General features: G+C 50.6%; 1 long non-coding RNA gene across 1 annotated transcript; it reads right to left on the bottom strand.

Moving 5' to 3' along the window:
• Positions 1-1,480: 1,480 nt before the first annotated feature.
• Positions 1,481-19,418, bottom strand: LOC105864079 (uncharacterized). The gene is made up of 5 exons (XR_012919608.1): positions 19,320-19,418; positions 12,615-12,755; positions 3,662-3,805; positions 3,063-3,136; positions 1,481-1,632 (listed from the first exon to the last, which is right to left on the bottom strand). It is a non-coding gene; the product is annotated as an uncharacterized LOC105864079 (long non-coding RNA).
• Between the last annotated feature and the right edge of the window lie 6,369 nt (positions 19,419-25,787).

Genomic DNA, 25,787 nt, shown 5'->3' on the forward strand with positions numbered 1-25,787 from the left:
CACCGGGCATGAGAAATGGATGTGGAACCAAAGGGAGGCAAGAGAGGGAGAATAGAAAGCTCCTCGTCCCCTCCCTGCAAAAAGTCACATTCTACCATTTCTCTCTCATTTTCATCAATCACCGGGGCAATACCCCCTAGATCAATGCATTAACTTGTTTGTTTTTTACAATGAAGGAAAACTTCATAGCCTCATCATTCATTCCAGAGTGTGGGGGAAAAAAAAAAACAAAAGCCAGCCACCGAAATTTGCATGGTGCTCAATTATACATTAGTGAACATCACTTGGCAATCTGTTCATATCAATTTAATTGGATTTTAATACTGCCTCTGATCTTGTTTTCTAATTAACAGCAGCGCTTGGAAATAAAGCAGAACCATGCACCCAGCAACACCTTTGATCTCAACCATATGGAGCTCCACCAAGCTCTGGGAAAAATTCTCCCTTGCCTCCGCAGCCGGCCGAGAGAAGTGGAGGCCCCCAGATGGCCGGATACCACGGGCGCCCGCACCCCGTGGGCCGATGCGCCTTCCGATTGGTCCCCACGGCAGAGGCAGAGGACTCGCTTCTCTCGCTGGAGGCAGATCCACGTCCCCGACTTTGGTGGGGTCGATGCTTTTGGCAGCTCGGTTTTTGGGGACAAATATTCGAATAAACAGACCTGACCCCGTGGGGTTTGTTTCGGAGTGGGGTCTCACCACCAGGACAGAGTGGGTATGTCACGGGCGGATACAGGGGACAGAGGCTGAGCCATCGTCACATCCCTTAGGCCTGCCTGGACAGTTCCCGGAGCCGTTCTTCCAGCTGAGGCTGTGGCTGAGGGAGGGCTCGCGTCTTTTTCTCCTCTTTCGTTTACGTTTCTTACATCCCTGGGTCTCCCACTGCACTGATCACCATCTTGTGAATCAGCCACCTGGGGAGACTCGTCACACACTGAGATGACCTGAAAAGGGGAAAGTGAGACCCAGGGGGTCCAGAGGGAAGCTGCCTGGGGCAGAGGGAGCAGGGGGGACACAGCTGGGGCCAAGGACCCAAGTCTGTGTCGTCCTCCTTCCCCTGGCGTGGGGCCTGGGCAGTTAGGAGGGGCGAGTGTGGAGCCCTGGGAAGTGGACCGGCTCTCCCCAAACAGCCTGGTCCCTGGAAGCAGTCATGGGACCTTGGGGACATCCCTCCGCCTCTGTGTGTGGCAGTTTGCCCGTGGACTCTTCCTCAAGAGCCCCCAAAGCCAGCTCTTTGGTGGTTTCGTAGCACACTTAACCTGGCAGCAAGGCCCGACCGTGAGACCGCGGCCGTCTTTGCTTACCCTGCTTACTGCAGACATGCATCCGTTCCTCGGTGGAATGGACCTGTCTCGGGGGTGGAGGCTGTCCCAGACTCTGCTGGGATATCATGCATTTACCTTTGTAAAACTCCCACTATTCTGGGTTCTAAACCACACTGTGCCCCAAGAGTTGGAGACTAGGAATTGAGACCAGCCCTTTCCTGGGCATGTGAATTAATCCACCTATATAGCAGTGCAGGGTGGGTCTTTTCTCCGGGGACATTTGCCAATGTCTGGAGACAGTTTTGATGATCACACTTTGTGTGCGAGGTTGGTTGCCGCTGGGTAGAGGCAGGGGTGAGGAACCCGATCTGTAGAAGAGCAGAGATTCCAGCTGTATTCTTACCTCGAGACTCTGAGCTCCTTTTTCCTCATGTGCTCATTGCAGAGAATGAACATCCTGCCTGTGAGGGTTCTGGGGAAACAGTATGAAACCGTAGACGCACATGCACCTTCTGAACTTCTCCACTCTATGAAAACATGGAAGCCCATTTAATCACCCAAAGAATAAAGTATGTTTTCTGTAACTCTTGTCTTCATGCTAAACACTCACCTGTCTACACCATGGATGTGAGGCATGTGCGAGGCGTGTGGAGAGAGAATCATGGTGTCCACTTGTACAGAACTTGCAATGTATGTACTATCCTGTTATAGGTAACCATTTATAGGTTGCTCTATAATTTAGACTGTTCTTCTGTATTTCCCTTGGCCTGTGTTAACCTTTAGACTTCCCATTTTCCAAAGAACCCCAGCCAAAACACACACACCCCTTGTTACTAACTAGAGAACTTTGATAGGCAGGATAAAGCTCTAATAGAGAAACTAAAGTAGCAGATCCTGCCTGGCTCCTGCCTCCCTGAGCTCCTCTCCCTCTAGCTGGGACCCTTCACCCCCACTCCCAGGCCTAACTCCGATGCTGGACCCCAGGAACAGTGTTGCCTGTCTGGTGGGGGCCCTGGAGCAAGAGCTCTCTATTCTGTTAGCTCAGCTGCAAGTCTCCAGGGGGTTTCTCTGCTGGAGGTGCTTCCTGGTGACCCAGGTCACTCCGGGCCCCTTGGGCTTCGCCTTGCCCTGCTCTGGCATGGGGTCTCCCCCAGGCATGGGCACTGGCTCTAATCAACCAAGGAATGACAGACTATGCAGATGTTGCACACCTGTTCCTGGACCCCTGTCCCTTGCTCCCACAGCCCTCACCCTCTGCAGCGAGGCAGGATATTTTATGGATAGGTCATTCTGGGATGCAAAGGTCAACTCAACTCAAACTGTCAAGTGACTTCTGCTTGGAGGAATTTTTTTTTTTTTTAAGAGACAAGGTCTTGTATGTTGTTCAGACTGGTCTCAAACTTCTGGGCTCGAGCGATCCTCCAGGCCCAAGCAATCCTCCTGCCTGAGCCTCCTGAGTAGCTGGGACTACAGGCATGCAGTATGTGCCCAGAGGTAGCTTGGATTGACCACAGTCCTCACTACAGTGTCCCACACTCACTCTGGTGTCTGGCCCTTTCCACGCCACCTGTGCCCTGCAGAAGGCATGTGAGGTCTTTGGGTGTTGCCCAGCCTTGGTGCAGATGTCAGGTACACTCATCCCAAGCTCACATATACTTCCTTAAATCTCACCACCTGTATCAGTCAGTATAGGCAGTACTGGTTGCTGAAACAACCAGCCCTCAAACCAGCTCTCAGGATATTAATAGAAGTTGATTTCTTGCTTACATCTTCATCTGATGAGAGTCAGGTGTCTTACCTGGACGGCTCTTCTTCAAGCGGGGACTCAAGGCTCTGGCTCCTTCTACTGTGTGGCTCCACTGCCGTGGACTCCTTTGCTTCCAGCCCCATGGACCAGACAGAAAGAGACAGTGGAAGGTTACACGGGACTATTTAAGGACCAGGCAGAGGACTGGCCAGAATTCAGTCACATGACCCAACCTGACTACAACTGGGCTGGCAATTATCATCTTCCCATGCATCCTGGTCATTTCTGGTCATCAAATAGCCCAGCCTTTTGTCTTGGCTCAGATGTCAGATGCACTCATGCCAGGCTCACACATCACTTCTTTAAATATTACCGTGCGTATCAGTCGGTATAGGCAATACTGGTCGCTAAAACATCCAACCCTTAAACCAGCTCCTTTTTGGTTATCAAATAGCTTTCAAACTCTTCCTCCGGCACATAGAAGACAGCCACCCCCTCCCCGAGGGGAACAACCCCCATTGCCCGTCTACATATCCGGCGTAAAGACCAGGACTTCCGAGTGCCACAGAACCCTGTGCACCTGGTGCAGAGGTGGCTCCTCACGACCTGGTGGCCTATGAACTACAGAGACAAGTGCACGCCCTGCATACATGCAACATCCAGTGGTGGAACAGAGGCCGGGCAACTGCAATGGACACGTCCTGTAGGAGTATGGATCGACGGGAGATAATCGCAGTCCCTCGCTTGCAGCAAGTCTGAAATCCTCAGCCCTGAAGGCTCTCTGCACCTGAGGACTAGGGAAAGGACTGTCATTGGTCAGGTCCTGATCCTGGTCTCCCAGAGAAACTCCGTTCTCCGTGCTGGGAGCATCTCCGAGCTGGGACCATCCTTCAGGGCTCCCCCTTGCCCGTTTCTCTCCCTGGCCACCTCTGAGGTTACTGTTGAGGGGCACCCCCGCTTGGGTCTGTGCAGCCTTCAAAGCCTGCATCCTCCCCAAGGAGAGGTTGGGGCTTCAGTGTTTTTAATGCCAATTAGTTATTGATTGCCTATGGTCAGCTTTTTTTCTTCTTCATATTTTTAAATGTTGCGGTATAATTTAAGTATGGCAAAATTCACCTTTTAATAACACAATTCTGAGTTTGGACAAATACATATGATCATGTAACCACCACGACAATCAAGATTTAGGATAGTTCCATCACCGTGCAAATTTCCCTTGTTCTTCTGTTGTCAGCCCTTTCCCCCTTCCCTAGTCCCTGGCCACCTCTGGTCTGTTTTGGGGTCATATAGCAGGAGCCTTTTGAGCCTACCTTCTTTTACTTAGTGAAACGCATTTGGGATTCATCCAAGTTCTTTTGTGTGTCAACAAAATAACTTATTCCTTTTTGTTGCAAGTAGTGTTCCATTGTATGGATGTCACTCCTTGAAGGATATTTGTGTTGTTTCTGGTTTTTTTTTTTTTTTTTTTTGGCTGGAAACATGCATAAAGCTCCTATAAACATTCACATATCGGTTTTTGTGTGAACATAAGTTTTCGTTTCTTTGGGGTAAATATCTAGGAATGGAATGGTCATATGGTAAGTGTATGTTTAACTTTATGAGAAACTGCCAATGTGTTTTCCAAAGCGGCAGTAACGTTTTGTATTCCCATCAGTAATAAACAACAGTGCCAGTTTCTTTCTTTCCTTGTCAGCACTTGGTATGTCTTCTTGATTTTAGCCATTATAATAAGTGTGTAACTGTAGTTTTAATTTGCATTTCCCTAATGATTGTGCGTGTTTATGTGATTATTTGCCATCTATCTCTCTTATTTGGTGATATGTCTCTTCAACTCTTTTGCCCTTTTTGTTATTGAGTTGTTTTCTTATTTTAAGTTGTGAGTTCTTTACATATTTTGAATACAAGTCCTTTCTCTGACATGTGATTTGCAAGTATTTTCTCCGAGATTTTTGGCTTGTCTTTTAAAGTTTCTTAACACTGTCTTTTGAAGAGCAGAAGTTTTCATTTTGATGAGGTCTAATTTGTCAATTTTTTTCTTTTAAGGATTGTTACTGTCGGTGCTGTATCTAAGAACTCTCTCGCTAAGCCAAGGTCACAGTTTTTCTCCTGTTTTCTTCTAGAACAGAATGTGTTTTAAGTCTTGAACAGTGAAAGGTTTTTAAAATTCAGACTTTTGGTTTCTTTGGCAATGCGTGTTGCTTAACAATCTAATCATGACTTTCTGATCGATTTGCTTTGCCGGGCTCTGAGTCTCAGTGCCCACACCCCAAGTCCCTCCTTGGGTGAAAATTCTCACATGGGTTTCGTTTCTTTGCTTTCTCTCCTGTGCTCTCTCACTCTCTCACTCTCTTTCAACTTACTGGTGTTTCCTTGAAGTTCAACAGGTTGAACAGAAGGCCACACCCTTCATCTGATCTTTATTGTTAGTCACTTTGTCCAACCCAGACTTACTGGGTCTTTGACCCCCAAACTCTCTAAAATCCCATTTCTAACTATTGAGGATGAGAAGCAGTTGGCTTTTCCAACCCAGTCAGACCCCACATTTCTGGACTCTCTTCCCCTTCCATTTTGCAAACTGGCCAATTCTCCCCTCAGCTTCTCTTTTTCTTTTATGTTTTTCCAGCTGTACCTGACTATAGCTGATATATGCAGATTATTGACGCTGTGTTTCCCAGCCTCTTCCCTAGCGCTGTAAGCTCAGCAGGCACAAGTCCTGCCTTTCCAATGACCAGCGGCAGCAGTTCTAGAGGACGCTTGCCCCTCGATAACTCAAACATCCGTCTGTCTATGCTATCGTATTGGTTCCCTCACTGCCTGCCGCTTGACTGATAAGCTCTTTTAAATTTTTAAGAAATCTGCATTTCTTTTTTGCCTCCTATTTCTATATATCCTTCACGATAAGTAATAGTAGCCGCTAAAACAAACAACTTGGCATTTCAGTGGCTTCACATACAAAAATTTATTTTTTTACTAGTGTTAGAGTCCCTGAGGGTTGGTAGATCTTAAACTGAGCATTGACCCAGGAAAAACTGGGCTCCTTCAGTCATGTGGCGCCACTCTTTCCAGAGTCCTTCACCTTCAGTCACAAGGACAGAGGACAGAGAGCAAAAAGGATCATGTAGAGTGGGTTAGGGCTGGGTTCAGGGAGGTGTCCACATGGCCACTCACATCCCATTGGCCAGAACCAAGCACATGGCCCTAAGGTCGCTGTGAGGGATGCTGGGAAATGTAGTCTTTCCGTGAGTCCAAGAGGAGGGAGCAAATGGGAGTGGTGGGGCTCTAGCTGGATCTGCCCTGGTGTGTTTTCTTTGGTAGGGAGGTCGGGGCTATTCCTCAAGTTAGAGCTCTCCATGCTCTAAGGATTGCGTATTGAGTAAAATCTCAGCATTTTAATTGATTCCATCCGTTCAGTGATTCCTTTAAATAATCATGAGTGAGAACCTCCATGTGCTGGGTGTAGTGCCAAGCATGGGAAGGTGGGAGGGGAGAGGGTGTGGCCCTTGCATTTACCAAGTGGCTGCTATGTTTCTAGCCCTCGAAATGGCCCATTCCCACAGTGATCGAGATCCCTATTTTGTCCCCCTGATACAGATGAGAGAACTGGTTCAGAGAGGCAATCTTTCTTGTGGTCACAGAGCTACTAATCTGATCAACCGAGATCAAATCCTACATCTATTCTATGTGGCCAACCTGTATTTGTACCACAAGGAGGTTTATAACTTCCAGTTGTAGTCTGGTGAGGGAGATGGACACCACCATCCAGTGAGACAAGTGGACATGGTATTGTTGGAGCACTGGCCATTATAGCCAGGGCTGGAGGAGACACTGGGAAATCTAAGGGAAAGGACATTTGAGCTGGGGTTCTGCAGGATAGCTAAGAGCTTACCAGATGGAGGAGGACAAGGTACTTGCTACATATGGTTCCCTGTAGCCTCTGCTCCAGGCCGGGCCCCACAAGGGAGGACACCCCTCAAGTTTTACTCGGGGGGCTCTTGTTTCAATCTGCGATGCCTGTGATAGGGGCTTCTGGAGGGAGATCTGAAGGAAATCGCTGTTCTGAGCCTGCTGGGCTGTGTCCTCAGAGGTGCAGATGTTCCGATAAGGTGCGGAGATGGCAGCCGTGCAGAGCAGCCTTGCCTGGAGACAAGGGCGGAGCTGCAGAGCGAGCATCCTGCGGTGCACCGGTTGGCTGGCCCGGGAGCCGGCTGCCTCAGCTGTGGGCTGGGCCAGCCCTGCGGAAGCGGCCGACTGGGGCGGGGAAGTGCTGAGGCTGCACTTCCTGCTGCACCCTTCATGGCCGTGCCTCAGGGTCACCTACCTGGTCAATGCGGGACTCCAGCAAGACATTAGGGGCCGGGGAGTAAACAGGGTTAGGGGGAGTCCCTAGAGCTGGGTTCCCGGGACCCTTGGGAGGGTCCCGTCACCACTCGGGGCTCCCTTCCTCCCATCTGTGAGCGGTGCTGTGCGCCCCCACTTCAAAGGCCCCTTCTGGGACTCTGCAGGTGGTGAGCCCGAGTTCCTACAAGGGGGTAGATCAGATGCTCAGTGAAAGTGGCTGCGCTCTGTATCATTGTCATCATGACCATCACCACACCCTCCTGGTCTGATTTCAGCCTCTGCTTAGAGAAGCATGCATTCTAGATCTTTCTTGAGCTCTGTAGTCTTGTGCCACGATCTGGGGATGCAGCTAATGAGTCCTGTAACAGTGTCTGCCGGGGAACCTCTGGGCTAGGAGAGGAGACTGGGTTTAGCAATGACTCCAGCCCCGACGCCATTCATGGGCCGAGCTCCGTGGAGGTGAAGCCGTGGGCGGGAGGCAGCCAACAGTCTAACCCAAACCGGCCAGAGAGGGTCTGCCCGGTGTTCTCAGCCCAGTAAAAGCGGAGCAGGACTGACCCCAATCTGCCTGACCCTGAGGTTGCTGCACTCTTTGGCACCTACACAGTGAGGTCACCATGCTCGTGGAGCCAGTATTTGTCTTATTTGCTGTCACCAGAGCCCTTTGTATTCAGTCCCTGAAATAGACAAGGGTAAAGCCACCCCTTCCCTAGGTTGGTCAAAATACTGAAGGTTTTTTGCTCTTCCTTCCTGCCTTGCTTGCTTTTTGTTTGTTTGTTTGTTTTAGACAAGGTCTTGCTCTGTTACCCTGGCTGGAGTGCAGTGGTGTCACCATAGCTCACTGTAACCTCAAACTCCTGGGCTCAAGCGATGCTCCTGGCTCAGCCTCCTGAGTAGCTGGGACTTTAGGTGTGCATCACCATGCCCAACTAAAATTTTTAAAAAGAATTTTTGTAGAGATGGGGTCTTGCTACTGCTCAGGCTGGTCTTGAACTCCTGGCCTCAAGTGGTCCTCCCGTTTCTCCCTTCCTTTTGGTGCTGCTTCACAGTGTGGAACTTTGTGTCCCTGTGAGCAGGTGATTTGTGCACATTGCTGGGCGCTATGCTCGAGCTCCAATATCACCTCTCCTCCATGTGCTCCGTGAAAAACCAATTTGCTACCTAGAAAATTCCAGAAACCTCCAATGTCAATAGAAGCTTCTCTTTCTTTTTCTTTCTCCCGTTTTGTGGGAGGACCCATGGCTTGAGGAACTGGCACATTCAAAGGGACAGAGAATAGATTTTTCACTCATTTACTAAGGAGCAGCTCCAGGCCTGGCCCCGGGCCCTGCTAGAAAGAATAACCCAACATAGGCTAACAACTCTCCAGGAATTAACGTGTAATAAAATGAGGGGTGGTTATTCTCGTGGACTGGGAACAATAATAAAAACTGCTGGAATATTAATTGGTGTGCACGCTCATAAAATGAAGAGAGAGAGAGGAGCTTGAAAGGATGGGGACATTACGGTAACACAGACGGTCCCTAACAGGAAACGTTAAGCACACACACGGCAGCAGCAAATTGGAGAAGCTCGCGGGAGATTCCTACTAACACCAGTTGGCTGTCAGCCTCTGTACAGACAGCCGAGTGAGGCTGGCACCTTGGTTTGCACTAAGTGGAAAATTTTAACCCTGGCAGGGCATGTGGGTTGCTACAGACCATCCTCCCTCCCCGACAGCTGATGGATCATCTTGTAGAATGCAAAAAGCAGGCTAAGCCACCCCTAATCCCTGGTTTATCAATTCCAGTGTTCCTCCCGTCTTCTGCTCTCATTACACAAACGCCCCCTCCGCAGTACTTACTGCAAATTTTAAGTGTTGATTTATTTGACGTGACGTCTGTCTCCCAGCCAAGCTGTGGACGAGTGTTTTTGCAGACATTCTAGGAGTTGGGTGTTTGCTCCACTTCGAAACCTCTGAGATCTTCTGTTCCCACTGAATGCGGCCTTGTAGCCCTGTGGCCCAGCCCCCAAACACACTCAGCTCTGGCGTCACGTCTGGGACCATGCCCACCCATGTTCATTATCCATGCGACCCTGGGCAAGTCATTCCGCCTCTCTGCATGTCAGGTTCCTAATCTGTGCAGTGGGGGGTAGGGAACGGGTGGCACCGGGCGGCACAGGCTGCGGTAGGGTGCAGGTTTCCCGGCCAGGCCAGCACTCTGTGCCACACAGTGGAATGTGCTGTGTCTCTGGCTTCCAAAGGGGAAGTGCAGGGAGTTGTCACTGGGATGTGGAGAAAACACTAGAACTTTTATTTATATTTAATTCATCTCAATATATGTAGCAGTACTTGCTTAAGAATGCGTGTGCTAAATTTACAAATAAGTACACACGCAGAAAGTCTACACCTGAACATCCTTTCTCGGATTTGGAACCGTTTGAACGCTATGCTTGGTAGCAGAAGCTTAGCAATCTAGGCGCTGAGCACCGTTTCGTTTTAAGGACTTCAAGTGGAAAATAATTTCCTCTTACGCAGAGGCAGTGGAAACAAGGTGGCTTTGTCTGCTGAATTCTGGGTTCTGGTTGGGAACATGAGCTACTACCACACTGGATCCTGGGTGGCTGTGCTAGGGGATTGCTGATTTTCATCCATGCTAAATGGCCCCAGACTTCTGTCCCCCCCCTTTTTTTGTTTGCTTTGCTTTTTGTAGTTGCTCTCTTTCTCAAACCGGATGCATCCAGGTGAGAGCCAGAGAGATTTAGGAGATTTGAAGTATTTTGGGATTCAAGGCTCAGCGTGGCCACTAACTTCCTGGGTGACCTTGGGAAGGTCCCTTCTTCTCTGGACGGCATGGGCCGTCCAGGTCACCATCTCTAGGCCCTGCCAGCCCAGCCATGCTGTGGCCCCTTCTCTCTCCCCCTCACTGACATCTGTTGTGAGTTGGGAGAAGGAGAACACACACAAGAAGTTGCCTTAGGTCTTTATGCATGAAAAAGAAGTAAATAAGCAAGATTATTACAAAAGAGCCAAAAAGTAGGATTTGAGGAAGAATTGGAGGGCCCGCTCCCTGGGAAAAGCACATGGAGGCTCCTGCATGTGTTTTGTTTGTTCTCCATCCAATTTTTTAATTGTGTTAACATACACATAAAATTAATCATCTTAACCAATTTTTAAATATACAGTTCAGTGGTATTAAGTACATTCACAATGTGTAAGCATCACCACCATCCATCTCCATAACTCTTTTCATCTTGAAAAACTGAAATTCTGTGCCCATTAAATACTAGCTCCCCATTTCCCCCTGGCCCTCAGCCCCTGGCAACTGTTCTGCTTTCTGTCTCTGAATTGGACGACTCCAGGTACCTCATTCAAGTGGAATCATATAGCATCTGTCCTTTTGTCATGGGCTCATTTCACTTAGCATAACATCCTCAAGAGTCATCCATGTTGTAGCATGTGTCAAAATTCCCTTCCTCTTTCAGGCTGAACAATGTTCCATTGTATGTACATATCACATTTTGCTTATCCATTCATCCATTCATGCTGCGGTCCCCAACCCTGTGGCCATGGCCCAGTACTGGTCTGTGGCCTGTTAGGAAAGAGCCATGCATCACTGCCTGAGCTCTGCACCCCCTACGTCATGTCACCCCACCATCCCCAGTCCGTGGAAAAATTGTCTTCCATGAAGCCAATCCCCGGTGTCAAAAAGGTTGTGGGCTGCTGCACGAATGGACACTTGGGGTGCTTCCATGTTTCCCCTATTGTGAATAACATAGGTGTACAAATCTCCCTTCAAGAGCCTGTTTTCAATTCTTTTTGGGTCTACACCCCGTTTTAGATCATTCAGGCTGCTATAACAAAATACCTCGGACTGGGTAATTTGTAAACAATAAATTCGAAATTTATTGTTCACGGTTCTGGATGCTGAGAAGTCCAAGATCAAGGTGCCCGCAGATTTGGCATCTGGTGAGGGCCTGTTACTTACAGATGGCAACTTCTAGCCGTGTCCTCGCTCGGTAAGAGGGAGCAAACTTCCTCAGCCTCTTCTATGAGGACGCTAGCCCCATTCACCAGGGTGGATTGCTCTGTTCACCTCTCCGAGGCCTTCCCTGTACAGCATTGCACTGGGGATTAGGTTTTGACAGATGAATTTTGAGGGGACACACACATTCAGATCATAGCATACCCGGAAGTGGAATTGCTGGATCACATGATAATTCAATCTTTGATTTTTTGAGGAACTGTCACACTGTTTTCCACAGTGGCTGCACCATTTTACATTCCCACCAGCAGAGTATTAGAGTTCCATTTTCTACACATCCTTGTCAACACATGTTATTTTCTGGGATTTTTTTTTTTTTTTTTGATGGTAGCCATCCCAATGGGCATGTTAACAAAAGACCATGAGCTCTACAGAGGAAAAAGAGAGAGCTTTATTTTCTATATTAAACTATCTGCAGACTGGGGAGACACAGCCTCCCATACGAAAGGAAAGTGTGCTCCAGGGAGCAAAGGGGGCACCTGGCTTAAATAGGCACATTTCCTGCTCTGGTCCCCAATCAGGTCTGTATTTGCAAACAGAAGATTTAAACTGGTTCAGTCCAGATTGGTCGACAATAACTGAGTCCTGACTGGGTAGCTTTTCAGCCCCAAACCAGAGGTCTCTGTTGAACGCCCCTTGCAGGAGGCTGGTGGGAGGAGTTCTCCAGCCATGATGTCTCAGAGGCCCAGACAGGACCTTTTCCTGGCACTGCCCTCTCTGGGAACAAAGGGTGCGTGACCACTCTTCAGTCACCCGCCATGGCTGCCTTGTTGCTGTTATAAGAATTTGGCATCTCTACCAGTTACGGGGAGGCCATGGCATGTGGAGAGGTTTGGTTCTTACTTACGGTTTCACGTCACAGGTGTAAGTTGTTATCTTGTAGTTTTGATGTGCATTTCCTTAACGATTAGTGGTGTTGAGTCTCTTTTCGTGTGTGTTATTAGCCATTTGTTTATGTTCTTTGGAGAAATGTCTATTCAAGCCCTTTGCAATTTTTGAATCTAGTTGGTTTTTTTGTTGTTGGGCTTTAGGAGTTCTCTGTACATTCTGGGTAGTAATGCCCTAGATATATGATTTGAGAATATTTTCTCCCATTCTGTGGTCTGCCTTTTTACTCTGTTGATATTGTCTTTTGTTGTACAAAGTTTTAACATTTTCATGAAGTCCAATCTATTTTTTTCTTTTGTTGCCCACATGCATGCATGCATGTTTGTACCAACTTTGTACACAGCTGCCTTACCTGTTGGCAGGGCCGGCAGTCTGATGGATGTGGGCAGGGACAGTCTTCTTTGTGAGCAGACAGTACCAGAATGCACATGCTGCATGTGAGCCTGGAGCTGCAATTGTGTCTGAGCTCCATGTTCTGAAGAAACGTCCAGAGCTGTTTGGGCAGAAAGTGGAACGTGAGTTGCACAGAATCAGAATAGAAGGGCAGGGTTGCAAGTGAAATGTCAGAGCCAGCTGCAAGGACACTTGTCTGTGATGAGGATCTTTTTTCAACTTGTGATATAGAATGACGGGCAGAAACACCAAGACGTTCATTCATTTGGAAGTTCTCCAACGGTGTAAGACCCACGTAAGTAATTCAGGTGAAAAGGATGGGGCTGTGATTTCAAAAAGCCCGTGTACAGTATAATTTTTTTAAACAGCTTTAGTGATGTATAATGGACACATTGTAAACCATGCAAGACTAGAGTGCACAATTTAAGTTGGGACATATGTATACCTCCACGAAATCATCAGTATATCTCAGATAGCAAACATATCAATCACCTGCTAATGTTTCTTCACACTCCACTGTAATCTCTTCCTCCTGTCCCTCCCTGTCTCACTCCCTCTGCCCCAGCCTCAGGCAACCGCTGATCTGCTGTCTGTGCCTATGGATTAGTTTGCATTCTCTAGAGTTTCATTGAAATCAAGTTGTATGGTTTGTACTCTTCTACATCTGGCTTCTTTCACTTGGCATAATTATTCTGATATTTGTCAATATGGTTATGAGTGCTAGGATTACAAGCATGAGCCACCACACCTAAGCTGAAATTTATATATTTTTTGCACATAATTATTTAATTGTTCTAGTACCATTATTGAAAAGACTGTCCTTTCCCCACTAAATTACCTTTATATCTCTGTTGAAAATCAAACAACCATATATATGTGAGTTGATTTCTCAACTATAATCTAGTTGTCTATCTAAACACCAGTGCCATATTGTCTTAATTACAGTAGCTTTATAATAAGTCTTGAAGTCAGATAGTGTTAGTCTCCCAACTATGTTCTTCTTTTTAACAGTTGTGTCTGCTATTCTAGGTTCTTTTCATGTCTATACAAATTTTAGAGTTAGCTTGTTCATTTCTACAAGAAATTGGGATTTTGAATGGAATAGCATTGAATCAATTAGGAGAAAATTGCTATCTTAAAATTATACGTCTTCTGATTCATGACAGTTAGCCACATAGGCTCCTGCCTCAGTGGATGGCAGACACTTGCAGATTCCTCTATGCCCTTGTAAAATATTCTGCACAAGAGACATAATTCTAAATCCTTCCACTCCTTGCATCCTCTTAGAGTCTTGGAGTGTAGTAAAAGGGAAAAAGGGAATTGTTGACAGATTTGTTGATACTTTGAGACTGTGCTACAGTAAGTAGAGGCAAAATAAAGCCTTTTTCAGACATACAAAAGTTGAAAGAATTCATCAAAAGCAAACCTGTGCTATAAGAAATGTTAAAGGAAATCCTTCATGAAGAAGGAAAATGATACCAGATGGAAACCTATATCTCTAAAGGGATGGAGAACATCAGAAACAATAAACTATGTGGGTAAATGTAAAAGCAACTTTCTTATTTAAAACGCTAAAAAGAATTTGGCTGCTTAAAGGAAAACTAGTAACAATATATTGTTGGGTTTTAATAACACATGTTATTTTACATACATGTAAAAACAAAATGTATGGCAACAATAGCACAAATGCCAGGAGGGAAAGAAAAAAGAAGTATACCGTTATAAGCAGCTCATACTATATATAAAGTGGTAGTAGACCATAATAAATTAAAGATGCATATTAACCATAAAGGAACTACTAAAATAGCTAAACAAAAAGTTATACTAATAAACTAATAAACAAAAGGAGATAACATGGAATCATTAAAAAAATACTCAATCCAAAGGAAAGCAGAAAAGAAGATAAAAAGGACAAATAACAGATAAGAATAATAGAAAACTGATAGCAAGATTTAAACCTGATCATATCTATAATGGCATTAAAAATTAATTATTTAAACACCACCATTAAAAGGCAGAAATTGTCAGCTTAATTTTTTAAAGAAACAAATAAGACCCAACTTTATGCTGCCTACAAGAAACCCATTTTAAATATAAAGACACTAATAGTTTAAAGTAAAAGGATGGGAAAATATATCATGTTAACACTAAACAAAAGAAAGTGGGATTACATTAATAATTAGACAAAGGATATTTCAGAGCAAAGAATAACAAAGGGATACTGATGATCATTTCATAATGAAAAGGGGTTAATTCATCAAAAAACATAATAATCCTAAATATTTATGTACCTAGTAACAAAACATCAAAATACATGGAGCAAAACTGTTAGAACTGCATGAAGAAATAAACAGATTCACAAGTTTAGTTGTAGATTTCAATATCCCCTTTTCAATAATTGGCAGAACAAGTAGACAGAAAATCATTAATAATACCTGAAGAACCCTATCAACCAGTTGACCTAATTGACATTTGTAGAACATTTCACCCAATAACAGTGGAATGCTCATTCTTTTCAAGTACAAATGAAACAGTCACCTAACTAGAACATATTCTGGGTTAGGAAACAAGTCTCAACAATCCATGTCACACAAAACATTTTCACTCACCACATGGAATTAAATTAAACGTTAATAATGCAAAGACATCTGGAAAATTGTCAAGTACAGTTGCTGCTTGGTATCTGTGGGGGATTGGTTTCAGGACCTCTCCAGCAGATACCAAAATCTGGATGCTCAAGTCTCTGACATAAAATGGCACAGTATCTGCATGTAGCCTACACAGATCCTCCCATATATCCTCCCATATACTTTAAATCATCTCTAGATTGTTTATAATACCTAAGACAATGTAAATGCCATATAGATCATTATACTGTATGGTTTAGGAAATAATGTAAAAAAAACCACTAAGTCTATACATGTTTAATACAAATGCAATCTTTTTTTCTTTTTTAAATATATTCAATCCATGGTTGGTCAAATCCATGGATGTGAACCCCCAGATACAGAGAGCCAATCGTATTTGGAAATTAAACAATACCCTTGTAATAATCCAAGAGTCAAAGAAGAAATCAAAAGGAAAATCACAAAGTATTTTAAACTGAATAAAAATAAAAATACATCAAAATTTATAGAATGCTGCTAAAGCAGCACTTAGGGGAAATTTGTAGCTTTAAATACATATAACAGAAAAAGAAGAAAGTTCTCAAGTCATTTGTCTCAGCTTCTACCTTTAAAAACTACTTAAAGAAAAAAATGAATCCAAATTTAAGCAGGAAAAAATGGAAATAAAAACAATCAGGAGCAGAAATCAAAGAAATGGAAAACCAATAGAAATAAATCTATAGGAAAAATCAGTCATACCAAAAACTTTTTATTGACAATGTCAATTGAAACTGTGGTCAGCCTGATATGGGAGAAAAGGGAGAATAAACAAATTACAAGTATCAAGAATAAGAGAGGTGACGTCACTACCAATTCTACAGATATTAAAGGGCTAACCAGGGAACATTATTATAAGTTTTTTGCCAGCAAAGCCAATGACTTAGATGAAGTGGGCAAACTACGAAAGTTCACTTGTCTAGAGGGCATCTCTGTCCTCTGCACATCAGATGCCAGCAGCTCTCATGCTTGGCCAAATGTGCACACAACTGTCCTGGTTGGGAGCCACCACTCTGAAGCAAGCCAGGTGCTTTTTCCAAATTTTATTCCGAGCTGTCAGTGTGTGGATGATTTTTATGCAGGTGGAAAAGATTTGGTGGAATGATAAAATTCAAAATAATTGTCTTCCTAGCACAGGCAAATCAGTAGGCTGTTCCCGGTAACTGGTGTGTGTGTTAACTTGAGTGTCCGCTCTCCTGGGTCCTCTGGCAGAGGCCATCCCCGCGCAGGTCTCCTTTTGCACGGCTACCTTGAGCAAGTAAAGGGCTGTCCCTTTTCGTCTCAGTGTGACCCTGCCCTGGGAATGGCCACGGGCTCAGCTCTCGGCTCCTGCAGCTCCCCGAGCCCCCAGGCTTCGGACCTGACCGTGTGCAGCTTTGAGTGCGCGAGGGCCAGCGGGAGGTGCCTCTGCTGGTCAAAGTCGCCCTGGGCTCTGCTTCCCTCTACCAACCCACACCCTGGGGGCTCTGCCGGTGTCCCCCGGAGTGGTGGCCCCAGGACATTTTCCAGGTCCATGGTGGACGGTCCCTCTGTCTGGAGAGGCCAGCACCCAGTTGGCTTCCACCTACGGCGACAAGGGGGCAGGAGGGCGAGACCCCACTCCCTCCACTGGGTAGAGGAGGAAACGGAGATTTGGAGAGAAGTGGCTGTGTAAGGTGACACAGGTCCCCTCTTCTTTCTGCCGGTCATGAGCTCTCCATCCCTGCAAGGGTCCGGCACTGGGGACCCGGGCACGGGGCAGGGAGCGTGCTGGGCCATGCTACCGGGTCCTCTCTCTCTGGAGACCACGCTCGGCTTCCCTCCTGGGAGGCCACCCAGCTGGCTCTGGCTCTTTTCGTTTCTTCCCCCTCTCCAGGAACCTGGTCTCCGTCCTCTCTCTGAAGTGAACCTGCTTTATAAGTTCTAACAAGAAATAGGATGATCTAACTTCTTGTGGCTTCAGGAGATACAAATCTGTGGCAACACTTCAAATTAAGTGTCGTGAATGAGTAATTACTTTTTGAATCCGAGGCATTCCATTGAATGGGGATCATGATTGCGTTAATTAAAATCCCACTGATTATTAAAATTATATTCAGGTGTTTTAATAACTCCATAAGGGACACGCAGATGAAGCCCAGAGATACACGTTGGTGTGGATTCTTGTTCAACCCCAGTAAATATTGGTATTAATTCAAACATGCGCTTATCGGTTCATGAAACTCACATGGAATCTGTGCTGGAGAAGGGCCTGGGTGTCGCAATGAGGCCCCGGCCTCTTTGGAGCCTGAATGCAGGGATTTTCATAAAGTCTGAGCTTGGGGAAAGCTTCTTCAGAGTGCAGGGTGGCTGGGGAGACCAAAGAGGAGGTTCCGGGTGGTTATGACATACTCCCGTCAAATTCCTTCCGGGCTCTTGCAAGGACCAGAGTAGAATTAGAACTTGGAATCCTCTTCGACTCTGACTAGTAGTAGATCGTGGAACTGAGCACTCAGGGATGGTAGGAATTCCAAGTCATTTGTTCACCAAGCCCAGCTGCTTGTCACAGTCATCTTGGGGGCTTTGAGAACATTCGCCTTTCCTGCAGCCCCCCGGAGAGACCCTGATGGGTATGGAGGGGACCACGTCTGGCCCCCTGCGCTCTCTTCTCTCCAGGGCCTCCGTTGTCTCGGATGCTTCAGGGACATTCCCACACCTCTGTCCTACTGTCCTGCCTCTCCCTGGGGCTGTCTCCCCCAGCCTCCCTGCCACTCTGGGGGCCGCAGATGTGTTTTCCAGACGTGGGCATTCACAGTACCGGGGACATTCACACGCCCCTGCCCTCGGTAGGGACATGGGCTCCAGCGGTGCCCGGCCTGCCTTGCTATCCTGCTTCCAGAAGCTGAGTCCACCCCGGACTTCTCGGACGTCTAGGAAATTGTAACCCCGGGGGAGAGAGTGGTGCCTGGGAGCTGGATGGGGAGGCAGCGGTATCTACCTGAGTGAAGCAAGGCTTTTCAACGTGGCCATTTAACGTGTATTGGTCAGGCCCTGGCAGGACATAGGACACCCTCAAATTGGGGCATTTGGGGAGAATTTAACGGATTTGGCATCTGCAAAGGGTGAGCAGGGGAAGGGAAATCCTAAGAGACAGTGCAGTGCCCCAGGTCGCCGGGCCTGAAGTTAGGATGCGAAGAAGGTGAGATTCCTGGGACGGAGGCAGGGCCAGCTGGGGCAGGTGCAGTGTGGCCCAGGCAGGGGACTGCGGGATAAATACCCAACCACCTCTCTCCCCTTCCCTGGAACGGCCCCTCACCCTGCCCCATGTGGCCCTGGGGCCATCAGGTCAGGCTGTGGCATGCAGCGGGAGCTCACCAGTGGCAAAGGGCTGTTCCTCCGTGGGGCGTGGCCTTTGCGGTGGCCTGCGGGTGGGCCCAGTTTGCACCTGCGGAGCTGGCCACAGCAGGCCGGGGCTGGGGAAGGGGGACGCTCCAGCAGCCGAGGGTAGGAGAGGGGGAGGGTAGGAGAGGGGTGTGCAGGTGAAGAGCAGGGGTCTCCTGGACGGGAGCCTTGAGGGTGAGGGGTCTCTGACTCCAGGGACACGAGCGTCCACTGGGGGGCAGTGGGAGCTGAGCCCTGTTCTGGGAGGAGGACGGCGGCCAGGTGGGCTGCACTGGGGGGATCGGAGCTGGGGACCCGTTGGGGGTTACCGTGTTGGACTAGGCGAGGCGTGACGGAGTTTGGATCCAGGGCAGAGGAGAAGGGAGGGAGGGGCCCGGGGCTCTAGCCAGAGGAAGGACGGGCTGGCTAACTGATGGGAGGGTGGAGGGGTGGAGGGCAGATGGAGCGACGCCCCAGCCCCCAGCCCGGGGTACCGTCAGAGAGAGGCGAGGCCTGGCCTGAGCCTGAGGGGCTGCCCTGCCCCGGTGCTCTGCTGCTGGGGGGGCGCGGGGTCTTCTCCGTGTGTGCCCAGCCCGGCTTCCCACCAGGGTGTCCTGAGGGTCCATCAGCACAGCTCCAGGCCCATGCTCAGGTGGCCTCACCTGGCGTTTCTGAGCCGCCCCCGGAGAGTCTGCTGAAGCTGGGCTGTTGATGTTGCCATCTCCCTTCCTCCTCCCAGCTCTTCAGAAGGTCTGGGTGTGGAAACTGAGGCACAGGGAGGTGAGCGGCTCGCCCAGCCTCACACGGTGTGAGCTCAGGCCTGTGTCTGTGAAGCCTCTATGAGCCCTGTGCTCTCATAAAGCCAAGACCTGGCGGGGCTGGAGCGGGCGGGGGCCTGGCTTGGATTCCCTCGCTCTCACCTCTCAGGCTATGGGCGACCTGCTGGGAGGCCGTCTCCCGCGGGGCAGGGCAGGGCTGCCAGGCCCTTCCTGGTGGCCGGGACTTTGGCAGACAGGGCCGCGGGGCCTGCTCGTCCTCAGCAAGCCTCGCAGACGGGGCTGGGCTGGGGCTGGTGCAGGAGCCGGTCAGCCCCTGGGTCCCTGGAAAATCCGTGTGGAATGGGTTATGGATGATGAAAGGAGCTTCTGCACCTGGAATCCCTGCCAGGTAAAACCAGTCTTCTCGCCTTGGAGGTTTTGCTGAATTAACCGTGCTCGCCCAGGGCAAGGCACGTGACCTCAGCTTGCCCAGCCTGTGAAATGGGAACCAGTGTGGGGGTCCAGTGTCGCACAGTCAGACAGACCCGGTTCCACGTCCCCAAACCCGTGCCCTTGGGCAACTGCCTCCAACTCCTCATTTCTTCTCCTGCGAAACGCAGCGGCCGCGCCTCCCTCAGTGCGTTTGGTGGGCGTCACCTGGTGCCAGGCGTGCGGCTCGCGGAGAAGGGCACGTGGGGAGGCACAGGCAGGTGAAAGCTGCTGTCGCTGCTAGTATCACGAGCACCTGGACACAGACGATGGGCTGTGCACTCGTCGGTTGAGCGAGCACTCAGTGCGCGTCCGCCGAGTGACCGTGTGCGTGGCTGTGTGTGACGCATGGGCACGTTGGGAACGCGGCAGCCAGACCCCATCATCCAGCGGGATGGAGACAGCGGGGAGACCTGCGTTCTGAATACTCCCTGTGCCTTCAACACTGGCCCTTTGGGATCTGGGAATGTGAACGAGAGAGAGAAGAAATTTCTTAGCTTTGTGGGAGCCCTGCCCTCCCTCGTGTGCTGGGCTGCCCCATGCGGTCCGCCGCACGGGACTGCTTGGCAACCGTTTCTGAGCTCGACCCACACTCTGAATGACTGTCTCCTCGCGGCAGGGCCCCCACTGTGAGGGCTCCCGGCCCGCTGCCTGGGGAAGGTGAGGATCTGACCCCCACTGGGCCGCAGGTGCTGTTGACCTCTGAGTGCTGGTGCGCAGCCAGGACAGGGCGCCGAACCAAGGCCAGGTGCGGTAATGGGTGAACGGACACAGGGGCAAAGAGATCCCAGCCCTGCTGGAACCGGCTGGTGTGAACGGGAGTAGCTGACACGTGGGGGCGCCCAGGGCAGCGAGCGCTGTCCCCCGGGGGGCCCAGGAGGAAATCCAGAGCCCCTGAGATGGGCCCCCGAGGCCGTGGTGATGACTTGATCCTGGGTCCATTCTTCTCCGTCTCACAGGCGAGGGCCGGGAGCCCAGCTGGAGCTGGCGTGGAGGAAACGGCCCCTCTCCAGGCCGCTCCCTCTCTGTCAAGGATCAGGGGCACTTCTTGCCCAGCAGGAGAGCGGGTCCCCATCCTCCGCGGCCCCACTGGCCACAACTCACCGCTGACACAGTTGCGGGTTTACCGCCAGGAAAGGTGCAGCCGGAAGAGCCGAGGCAGGGCCAAAGGAAAACGACACCAGGCAGCAAGAGCCAGGTCTGCCCAGGCTCGGGGCTGGCCCCCACCGCTGGGGGCTGTGGGGCAGTGGGCAAGGACGGAACGTCAGGGGGTGTGGACTATCCTGGCATGGGAGCTGTTCCTGCCATCACCCCCAATCCAAGCTGCGGGGGCTCTTCCCATGGCCGGCTTGAGGGAGCAGGTGGGCGAATCACACTCCCTGCCCCTGGGAGGCCCCAGACGCAAGAGGCAGACAGGTACCGAGGTGATCCAGTGCTTGAGAGCCTCCTGGAATCTCCGGGAGTTGACTCTCCGGGGGTAGTCTACCAGGAGGGGTGGCCGACCACGCACGCGTGTGCACTGAACACTCCTATGTGCCCAGCCCTGTGGACAAACTGTTGAAGTCCTGCTCCCAAGGGGCTTACCTATCAGCAAGGGAGCCTGTCGTTAATCAGAGCACCGCTCGGAAGAGAGAGGGATGCTGGTGGGAGTGAGGTCTTCCCTGGTGGGGGAGGCCACGAGCAGAGATTTTTGAAGGTCAGAAGGCCACGCTGGGCAGCAGCATCCCCAGAGGAGAGAGCAGCATGTGCAAAGACCCTGTGGCAGGAGGGCCTGAAAGAGCACCATAGCGGCTGGAGTGGGGGTGTGGGCCAAGGGGTGCAAGGTGGGCGGGGGGCGGTGCAGAGAGGGATCGTCCCCTGTAGCAGTCACCGCAGGCCACATGGAGCCCACCTGCCACCTGCCTGCACTCCCTCTGCCAAGCTTTTGGTCGTTCTGACAGGGAAAGGCCAGGCATGTTCAGTGACTGCCGGGGCCCCTGGCTCAAGGACGTCACAGGCAGACTCAGGGACGGCGTGAGAAAGAGGGAAAAACAGAAAGGTAGCACAAGCAGGTGCCTGGACCCCGAATGCTGGGCGTCTGGCTGGCTCAAGGCTGGGTAAGGTTTCGGTCCCCACCCCAAGAGCACTGGGGGTGGGGGGACACTGGCCTGTTTGAGGTCAAGGTGTGTGACATGCCCAGACTGGCATTTGGAAGAGAGGATGCTGGTTTGGCGTGGGCTGACGGGAGGGGCAAAGCAGCAGCGGCCAGAGGCGGGGGCAGTGGCGTTTCCCGCCTGAGTTCACTTCCAGATATGTTCCGCGAAGCGCCCATTCACCCGCTCTTTACCCCCCCTAGAGGCGGGGGACGTGCTCTCTGCCTCCTGCTCAGTCCACCAGCACTGGGCGCCAGCCAAGGCCAGGACGGTGCCCGGGCTCTGGGCCAGTCTGGTCCCGGGGGCTCCCGGCCCGGCCCGGGCGGGGCACCGGCAGTGCCATGGAGCCCGCCCGTGCTCTGGGAGCCCTGCATGGCCCCGGGGGAGCCAACTGATGCTTGGGATGAGGGTGAGGACAAGATGAGGGTCTGGGGCAGCAGGCAAGGAAGGGCATGCCAAGTAGAGGGGACGGCAAACGCGGAAAGGCGGAGGCCTGTGGGAGGTGGCACCTGAGGAGGGCGGTTGGGAGTTGTTCGAAAGGGAGACGTGAGTGGGAGGTGCGGGTGGAGCGATGCCCCAGCCAAGGTGGGCTGTTTGAGAAGCCCAGGCTCTGGCAGGAGGTGGGGCTGCGGGCGCCGGGCAGGACGTGGCCTGGGCCTGCTCCAGGCGGCGGGCGCTTCCCGCAGGTGGCCCTTTGATCTCACAACAAATGGCCTATTCAGCATCTCCCAGGCTGGGCGGGCTCCTGGCAGCTGGGGTGGGAAGGTGGGAAAACACAAGGGGATTGTCTGCCCAGTTCAGAGCCGGAATCTGCTCTCGGCAGCTCCGACTGCACGCGCAGGAGTAGCCAGGTTCCAGCCGCCGCTGGGGTGGCCGCTCGCCAAGGACTCCCCTGGCGGCTTCAGGCTGGCCTTGGGGCCGGGACGCCCGGCCTCCCCTGCCTGCCTTCGCAGGTCCCGGGGCAGGAGTGGGGGTGTGGGAGGGGGTGGGGCTGCTCGGATTGGGGGGGGGGGCTGTTGCACGTGTGTGCACAGAGCCCGGAGAGACAGGCTCTTCCGAGAGGCGAGTGGGCTGCAGCCCTGGGTGGAGCCCCCGGAGGAACCGGCGGATGCAAACTCCCTTCCTGCACTGGAAACCTCTGTGTGGGCAAAGGCCCATTTGTCCAGAGAGGCAAGGGTGGGTGCTGTGGCCCTTCATACTGAGAAAGTTGGGTTCTCTTCCCCACGCTCCACCTGCAGTTAGAAATAAAGTCAATACTGAAAACCGCAAGGTACAACTGGATTTCAGTTTTTTGAAATGACCCCAAACTTGATGAATGCTGAAAACAGAGCAATTTCTTTCTAGACTTTTGGGTTCTTTATCGATTTGTTTTGGGTGTCTCTGCTCTGGGGTTCCAAGCACAGGCATATTGAGAAGTCCCACCGCACAAGGGTGGTGCTGGGGAAAAGGTCCCTTGCAGATCGCCAAGTTCAAGAGTGAAAGCTTGGTTGGGGGCTGAAGGGTGTTCAGGGCAGTGTGAGTAGGTCACGTGTGGACACACACAGTCTTGGCCTTTGACCTTCCTGGGTTCACCAAGCTGTATGCCCTCAGGCAAGTCACACAAACCACTGTGAACCTCAGTCTCCTCCTCCGCCCTCTTTTGCAGCATTACTGATCTGCACAGAAGGGTGTGTGTACATGTAGTAGCTGCTCAGTGAACATCCTTTCTCTGTCTCTTAAGAAGGAAGAGTTGGCTTGGGAATAAACTTTAATTAAGATATTTTTGTTGTGCTAAGAATGGGTCAAAAGCCACGGTATCATTTAGAGATTGTTTTCACTGAGTTCAAAAATCCAAGAGACTATTTAATCAACAGTCTGTTTTCTTCTCCATAGCCTCGCGATGGACTCATCTTTGAAAACTCAGATAAAGCAATTTAAGTTTCCAAATTCATTCTACCCATTTACTCACTCATTCATTTATTCTCCAAAGCAGCAGTCAACACCTACGTGTGAGGTCCGGCCGCTCCCAATTATTCAGAAAGAGAAGGAGGCCTAGACCTGTGGGGAAGGGGAAGCTCAGGTCCAATAGGTCCCTGCAATTTACCAAGCATGACCTCCGGCGAGTCATTTCAACTCTGCAGCCCTCGCTTTTCTCATTTGTATAATCAGGATAATAATATTTCCCTTGCAGGGCTGTTTATGAGGATTAAAGATAATGCATGTAAAATGCCTGGTGCAGGGAGCAGATGGGAGCAGCCGTGATTGCTGGGACGTGGTCCCTGCCCTGGTGGCTGGCGGTCTCTCGATGGTGACGGATGAAGGGATACAAGCGGGAGTGGTCTGTCCCGTGTAGAAGTCCATCTCTCCATCCGCATCTGTGTGTATCGGCTCCCAAAGACAGGCTTGGGGACTTTTCGAGGGAAGGTGACCCGAGAACCTCTCTTGGGTGGGCCTTTTGTCCTGTCCATTTGTAAAAGACCACTGAAAAGGAGCCACGTCCTCGACGCCCTTGCAAAGCTGTTGCCTGGAGTCGTGGCGGCATGGAGAGCTGCCCGTGGATCCCCGTCTTAAGTGAGACCCTGGAGCCCCGAGGCAGGTCCTTGGGAGTCTGGCTGTTTGGGTGCTTGGCTTGGAGCAGTGCAGCAGTTGCAGGAAAATGCAGAACGGGTTCCTCCAGAGTTTGTTTACCCTCCTTACCTGACCTCAGAGGCCAACCATCTTAATGATTTTTAATGACTCTGATGTGCCTCCCGTCTTGACCGGACGCCCTGGCGGTGCCATCCAGTAGCCTCTTTCCTGTGTGTGCTGCCCAGAGGAAGCTGGCCCAGATGCCAGGTGGGATTGCCCGGATTACACAGCTGGACTTTCTGCTAAAAAGGCTTTAACCCAGTACTCTGCCCGCACCCCGGGCGATGGCCCCAGCCAAGCCTGTCTGTTCAGCCAGGGGATGGCACCACCCTGGGAGTCAGACCTCAGGTGTGCCCCTGGCTGGCTGAGCTCTCTCAGGAAACTAACTTTGCCTCTCTGGTCTCTCCTTCCTCATCTGAGAAACGGGCACGGTCATGAGATCTTCCTCGCTGCCAGGATCCCTCGCCCTCCGCCCTCTTGGGGCCTGAGTTTTGCCTTTAGCAAAATGGACAATTTCTCAGGCGCCTCCCAATTTGTAATCCTATGACTCTCTTGCCGGCCGGCTTCTTCCTGTCTACACCCATTCCCACTCACCTGAAAAATACCTGCCCTTGGACGATGCGGACCTGGCCAAGGAAATTCTCCAAGAAGGGCTGCAATGGCCTCAGGTTGCCGCCCACCTGGGGCCTCTGGGGCCTGGGCGGAGCGCCGGGTGAATAGCGTGGACCGTCCTGGCTCCTGTCCCCACCAGACAAACTGGACCGGGAAACACCGAGGCCCCGCCTCACCCTAACAGGCATGATGTAGTAGTCACTGGTGAGTGCGGAGATTTCTAGAAAGTGAGAGCTTCTCCATTAGTCAGTGAGGGGCGGGAACCTGCGGCCTCCTGGTTTCAAGATTGTTCTTTTTGAAGCACCAAAGAGGCAAGAGAAGCTTCATCTTTCTCTGCTGCACCCCTTTTAATAAAAGGATGGGTTCTGTAAAGTTTGGATGCAGACGCAAGGCTGCACTCAAGCATCCAGAAGGTCTCATGTGGCCCCAAGGCCCCGAGTCCCCACCCCTGCCGGGGGATCGCTCAGATCAGCTCTCTGCCATCCATTCGGGCTCCAGCTCTTGCATCACTGGAATCCACCCTCTTTTGTAA

Source organism: Microcebus murinus, chromosome 6 (genome assembly GCF_040939455.1).
Source record: "Microcebus murinus isolate Inina chromosome 6, M.murinus_Inina_mat1.0, whole genome shotgun sequence".
In the NCBI taxonomy this organism is placed as follows: Eukaryota; Metazoa; Chordata; class Mammalia; order Primates; family Cheirogaleidae; genus Microcebus; species Microcebus murinus.